Below are 6881 nucleotides of genomic sequence, written 5' to 3'. Positions count from 1 at the left end.
CTTCTCCCTTCTGTGTTAGCACGCCTATTGATACTGTTATTGTTCAGATCTTCTAGTATCCCTACTGACATTGTCATTGTTTAGGTCTTACATAGAGTCATGTCTAGGAGACCCAATCTCATAGGAGACTTTCTGGGTCTCTGGCTCTTACAATCTTTCTGCCTTCTCTCATGCAATCTTAACTTTTAAAATTTTTTTCTTCTCTTGAAAACTCCCTGTTCAGTCTCATTCCCCATATTTTAACTGGATTATTTGATTTCTTGACTGAGAGGTAAATAGCTCACAAAGATTCTTTCTTGCTCTGTGGGTGTTTTCTTCATTACACTGAAGTTTCCTTAGTTATGCAGATGCTTTTTAGTTTTATGAGGTCCCAGTTGCCAATTGCTGGCCTTCATTCTTTAGTGAATGGGGTCCTAGTAAGAAATTCTTTTTCTATGTCTATGCCTGGTAATATGTATATAGCTTCCTGTGTGTTCTCCCAATTTCAGCTTTTACATCGAGGTTTTTAATCCAGTGGGTGTTCATTGTTGTGTAGAGAGATAAGTACAGGTCTAATTTCTTCAGTCATTATGTGGATAGTGCTTTCCAGGCACTGTTGATTAAAGGCACTATTTTCTCTGGTGTAGTTTTTGGCCATTTTGTAAAATATCAGATGGTAGCCATCATGTGCACTCAAGTTTAGGTCTTCTGTTTTGTTCCATTAGTCTGCAAGTTTGCTTTTGTTCCAGTGCTGTGTTGGTCTTTTTCCTATGACCCTATGATCTATCTTGAGATCTGGAATAATAATCCCTCCAGTGTGTTCTTTAATCTTAGGAGTGCTTTGATTATTTGGGATCTCTTCTGGTCTCACATGAATTTTGGATTTTTTTTTTTTTTTTTTACTTTCTGGGAAGAGTATATTGAATATCCTCTTTTAAATTTTTTGAATTTTGTTGAGACCACAGCAATTTTCTCACTAGCTCTAGGATCCTCCATTTCATAGGTTATTAAGTAATATACTTTGATGCTACATGGAGAAACAAGCAAACACAGAGATATCAAGGCAGGCAGGAGTCCCATGCCTGAAATCAAGCCCTCATTACTAATTTTGCAAACCTTTCAGAACTGAGCAGTCCCTCACCATCAGGGGGTGTGGTTATTGCCACAGCTCCCTGTCATAGCCAAAATGAGCCATCACAAGAAAACAGAACATGTGCCAAAGGAAAGTAATCCAATCCAAGTGCAGAGTAGTCTCCTTCTGGTGCTTTTATTTGTTTTTCATGTGACCTTCTTGAACTTTTAATCTCCACTGGAACCGGGATTACTCCTAGGGCGATTCAGGCCATTGATTGGGGATGGACACGTAAATCCTATTAGTTTTCTTAAATATGTCATCGTTTCTCTCCACATATGTCTTTATGAACGGAAAAGAGGCAAAGTAAACAGAACCCCAGTAAGACAAGCAGTCCCCAGTGAAGAAGAGGAAGATTGCCGGGGTAAGGCTCATTTAAATATTTCTGATAACACGGCGCCCTAGCTAGTCATGACCGTTGTAGAAGCTGTCGGGTCACTTTAGAGAAATGAGCCATGTTTATCCCTGGGGTTTATGCTGTTTTTCTCCGAAAAAATTTTTCCAAGTGACTGTTCCGACTCCTCAAAGCTGCCGAAGCTTAAACAGAGTTTGTCGTTAACTGCAGATGGTTACTGAGCAATTAGAACAAGTCGGGGCCTTAAATGATGCTTAAAAGACATCAATCCTGGCTTTGCCCTTAAGGCTCCAGTTCTCTTTTCCTCGATTGGTACTTTATACGGTCTTCTCTCCTTTGGGGTAGGTCAAGATTCCCTAGTTGCTGGGTAGTCCAAAGTTTCAGATTGACAAGTCTCTTTTCCTATGTAGAGTAGTTGGAAACTTTGTGTAGTTTTTTCAGTTAGCTTGTTTTGAGACAGAATCTCACTATATAGCCCAGGCTGATCTTCAACTCATCATGAAGCCAAGGCTGGCTTTGAATGCAGGACCCTTCTGGTTCTCCTCCAGATGACAAGCACATGCCATCACACCTGTGTCTCAGGCTCCGCCTGCTCTCTCTTCTGCAGTAGGAGCCTGAAGAGGTCTGGAAGAAGTCTGCTTCATTACTTTGTATCCTTTGCAAACCATAACCTTTTCACATTTCCAACATGGGTAAAGATGGAATGGAGCTCTTTTTTTTTTTCTAGAGAAGCGAACAATAAATGATTTCATATTGACAAATTGAAAAAAAATCCCTAAAGCATTTCATGTGGCTGATTTTCCTAAGAAAATGGTCTATGCATATGTTCAGCTTCCTAATAAGTTACTAGTAATGTACACATTGACAATTTTTTGTTGTCATGAAGCAGAATACACATGAAAACAATTGAACTATTTGTAGCTCTTTGCCCTTGATAAATGGTGTCATTGGCTGTATTTCCAGTCCTTTGCCTGGCTTTTGTAAGTTTCCATTTTTCTCTGTTTGCCTAACTTCCTGTGGTGCTTTGAACATTCCCGAGGGAACCAACAAATAAAATACCTGGAATCTGGTGCAGGAATCCGAAGGCACAGGTTTTGAATGTTTGCTCTCTTGAGATCACTGGATTCAGATAATTTATTTCTCACAATATAACTATGATGCACACTACTTGGACATCAAAAGGAATCTTTCAAATGAGTTGTACAAAATGGAGACATACGAAAGGCAGGTTTACTCTGTGACTTAAAATGAGCAGAACACACATTGCCTGAAATAATGAACCCAGTCATGAAATGTTTTTTGAAGTTTACCTAAGAATAAGGCTGAGTTATAATTTTAAAAATGTGTATTGTGCCAGGCAGTGGTGGTACATGCCTTTAATCACAGCACTTGTGAGGCAGAGGGAGGTAGATTTCTGAGTTCAAGGCCAGCCTGGTCTACAAAGTGAGTTCCAGGACAGCCCGAGCTATACAGAGAAACCCTGTCTCGAAAAACCAAAAAAAAAAAAAAAAAAAAAAGTGCATTGTTAGACTTTTCCTACACTGTGGGCCTGAATTCTGGAGACTGATTCCTTGGTGTTTTTAGCAGGTAACCAAGACAATTCTGATAGGGAAATATGACTCCACATTTGCAAAGTAGTAAGTTAGAGTTATTATTAACATAGGGAATCACATTCTGGTTCAAGAATACTGCAACTAACTGCCTATTTTCAAGACAACTATATGAAGTAGAGCATTTATAAACCTCATTGTAACAAAAAAGTAGGTAGATGTTTTATTCTCTAGAATATTCTAAATAAACATTAGGTTGTCTTTGCAACCTATGGAAGCAGATGTTCACAAGTTTTGATATATGCATTTTCTTTTAAAAAAAAGAAGGAAGGAAGGAAGAAAGAAAGAAAGAGAGAGTGAGAGGAAGAAAGAAAGAAACAAAGTTGTTTATATTAAAGTGTTTGTTTTTCTCCCTTAGTTATTGGGTGAGAAAACTAATTTTCAAAAAGATTAAGGAATTCCCTTGCAAGTTAAGAAATAACTTCTTTTTGCATTGAGTAGTTAAGCAGAATTTTAACCAGGTAGAGTGGGCATCCGATATAGAGGTGTAATGGTTTTAATGAGAAATGTCCACAGTAGCTTCAGGCATTTGAACACTTGGTCCCTGACTGATATTTCTGTTTGGGTTGTAGTGTGGCTTTGCTGGAGGAAGTACAAGACTGGAGGAGGGCAGAGAGAGTCCATAGCCCAGCCTCACTTGCAGCTCACTCTGATTTGTGACTGCAGTGGAAGGTACAGTCTCTCAGCTTCCTGCTCCCGTTGTCACGCCTGCTTTGCTGCCGTTCCTCCTGAGGACTTGGGTCGTTGTTGTAGAGTGAGGTATGAAGTGTTTTGGGAGCACAGGATGGAAAACATTCTGCCCAGAATATTATGGACAAAGGCAAAATTGTAATGCAACCTTGGACGTTATAGGAAGCGATGGGGTTCACAAATAATATCAGAAGAAGTTGGAATAGAATAAATTATAGTTCTAAATGCTTAAAAATAATTTTTGATCTCCTCAGCTCTCTTCGAATGGGGTCTGGGTGAGTAGATGTCGCTTTTGAAGTAAAATTGGCTCATCTCTGAGAAACTCTCAGTTGCAAATCCAGCTGGTATTTACAAGGGTTCAGTCACTGTATCCCAGGCACTGTTCCAGGCCCTGGGGATAGAGGCACTGTCCTGTTGTCCCAGAACATATACCTCAGTAGACAGAGCAGTGGCTAACCTAGAATATAAACATAATGATCCATGAACAAGAGGAATAAATTTTTAAGAAAGCAAGAAAATGAAGGTTCAAGAATTCCAACTGAGTAATGTGATAAATAATGCTAGAAGGGTCAGTGTTGGGAATTTGGTGGGCAATGCGTTAGAACAGTGGTCTGAATGAGCCAAAAGCAAGCTCTCAGGCAGTACAACTACCGAGGGTGAAAAGACTAGCAATGACCTTGTGTTCAGCAGTAGCAGGTTTCTAATGAATCCACACTCGTAAGATACTTCCTGGAGATTTTCCTCAATGTTCTCCCCCAAGAGACATTGTCCCAGGACAAAGGGATGGGCAGAGAACAAGGGACAGATGAGGAGAGTAGGGGTAAAGTCAGTGTTATGTAGAACCTGATAGACTTGGTCCTCTCTGGGTCTTTCATGTATGGATGTAGGATGGGGAAGTTCAGGTGCAGCAGGTATCAGAGAGAAACTGCCCTGTGGGAATATTCTCACATGATGATAAAGATAAAAGTTAGTAATAACAATGTATGTTTTTCCATGAAGGAGGCTTTCCAAACCCCGTGTTTTCTTTGATTTATCCTATGTATTCTCTCTCCCTGCCCTCTCTGGGAGTGTGCATGTGCGTATGCGTGTGCGTGTGCGTGTGTGCGTGTGTGCGTGTGTGCGTGTGTGTGTGTGTGTGTGTGTGTGTGTGTGTGTGTTTGTGTGTTTGCGCATGGATGCAGTTGAAGCTCACCTTATCTATGGGTCAGATTCTCCAGGGTCTTATTCAGAAAAATAACAAGGAATAATCTTTATATATGTATGGAAATATATCACAATAAAATCCGTTTCCTTCTTTGTATGCTAACTGGTAAGTATTGTTTTAATTAATGGAAAAAAGAACTCAAGGTTTGTATAAGTTGATTGTCCTGGTGGATGTGTAAGTGCAGCAGAGGAGCTATTAACTTACAGCTGCTTACTCGCAGTGGCTCAGCTCTGAGGGAGACGTCCACTTGCCACCCAAAGAAGAAAGAGAAAAAAAGTGACGAGGCCACATACCTTCCCCTAAAATCCTGTCAGGCCTAGAATTTCCCCGTGCGTGTCCTTGCTGAAAGGGTAAAACAGGGCTGGCTGGCAGTGGACAGTGAGATGCTCTGAGGGATAAAAGCAACACAGGAGTTTGGACAGAACTCAGCATGTCTCAACATTCTGGAAAAGACGAACCTATACACAGAACACATGAGTTTCAAAGGCTAAAGGCCTGAGTATGATGTACTTCCTAATTTAACAATAGTGACTTCCTTATAAGAGTTAAACAATTCTTTTCCCTTTAACATTAGCAGAAATAACATACTTACAGACTTGTGTGACTCATTAGTTTAAGACTCGCCCAGAGAAGACGACAATCTCCTCTCAGTGTTTCAGGTTCTTGATCAGACTCAGGAGTCAGAACTTAACTTACTCTGTTGGGCTCCTGGGGACTCTTCATGCTGTGGCTAGCTGTGAGCATCTTGAGCAAACTTCCAGCCCTCTCTGCTTTTAAGGCCATCCCAGGGCAGATGGGGACATGTGATTAGAAAGTTGTGGGCTTGCAAAGTGGCAAGGTAGAACACATGGCAGAGAGGGGCATCTAATTTGTTTGTTAGGTGGTAAACAGCTCTGAAATATTTTGAGACAAGGGTCCCTATTTAACATTAATATATTATTATACAAAGAGTGTTATGATGGTAATTCGTATAATGCTAAAATACAAACATAAGAAATGAGGGAATGTATTTTTAGTCATCCGATGCTAACATGTCAAACCATACAAAAGAAGTAAGAGATTTGTTACCTGTTCGTTGGAAATGGCAGTTACGCCTGCATTTAATAGGCTTCAGCCATTGCGGGATGTTTAAACGCCTTCTTATGAGATAAAGCAATCTTACAGATGCATAAAATTATGCTGCCCACATTCTTTTGGTGCATTGAATCTATGTTTAGCTTGTACTGAAAGGAAATAGCGGCTTGGCTGTGTACACTGTACTAAGGTTTATATTGTAAGCTTTCAAAAGAAAAAAAGTGTGTATTTCCTCTCTGCCAACCCAGTCTTCCTCATTGTATGAAGAAGCTGTATGGGGGATGGGTTTCATGACACAATGGTTGCAGCTAATCATCTTCCCTTGTAGGTGATGCACGTCCGGTCAGATGTGGGAGATACAGATCCGCCTTAGTGATAGACAGCTAGGGAAACGGTAAACAAAGCTGTTAAATCTGGAGGCATGTCTAGAAGGTATGGTACATCCCGAGGTGTTTATATTCTCAGATAGAAACTGCCCCATGGGAATAGCCTCATATGATGGTAAAGATAAAAGCTAATAATAACTGCACGGTTTTCCATAAATTACGGAGGTCTTTCCAAACCCTGTTTCCTTCCGCTGATGTGTGTGTGTGTGTGTGTGTGTGTGTGTGTGTGTATTTCTGTCCTGCAGGCATCATCAACAGGAAGAACAAGATGTAAACTCTGGAGGTGGCAGTGTAGCATCAGACAGAGCATACCTTTGAGAAGCAGGAAGCTCTTCCAGGAAGAGGGGGGCTGTGGATAGCCCCACTTCTTTGCAATTGTTTCTACAGAGTGACTGTAAAACATCTCGGGGAAAAGGATTCTGGTTTGGGAGGAAGAACTTGAGACAGATGA

General features: G+C 40.6%; 1 long non-coding RNA gene across 1 annotated transcript; it reads right to left on the bottom strand.

The window, feature by feature from the left end:
- Positions 1-3448: 3448 nt before the first annotated feature.
- On the bottom strand, positions 3449-6265 carry Gm33172. The gene is made up of 3 exons (XR_382906.3): positions 6039-6265; positions 5264-5358; positions 3449-4223 (listed from the first exon to the last, which is right to left on the bottom strand). It is a non-coding gene; the product is annotated as a predicted gene, 33172 (long non-coding RNA).
- Positions 6266-6881: the final 616 nt, after the last annotated feature.

Source organism: Mus musculus, chromosome 13 (assembly GCF_000001635.26).
Source record: "Mus musculus strain C57BL/6J chromosome 13, GRCm38.p6 C57BL/6J".
Taxonomy (NCBI): Eukaryota; Metazoa; Chordata; class Mammalia; order Rodentia; family Muridae; genus Mus; species Mus musculus.
Note: the sequence above shows the minus strand (reverse complement) of the source record. Positions and strands in the feature narration are given on the sequence as shown.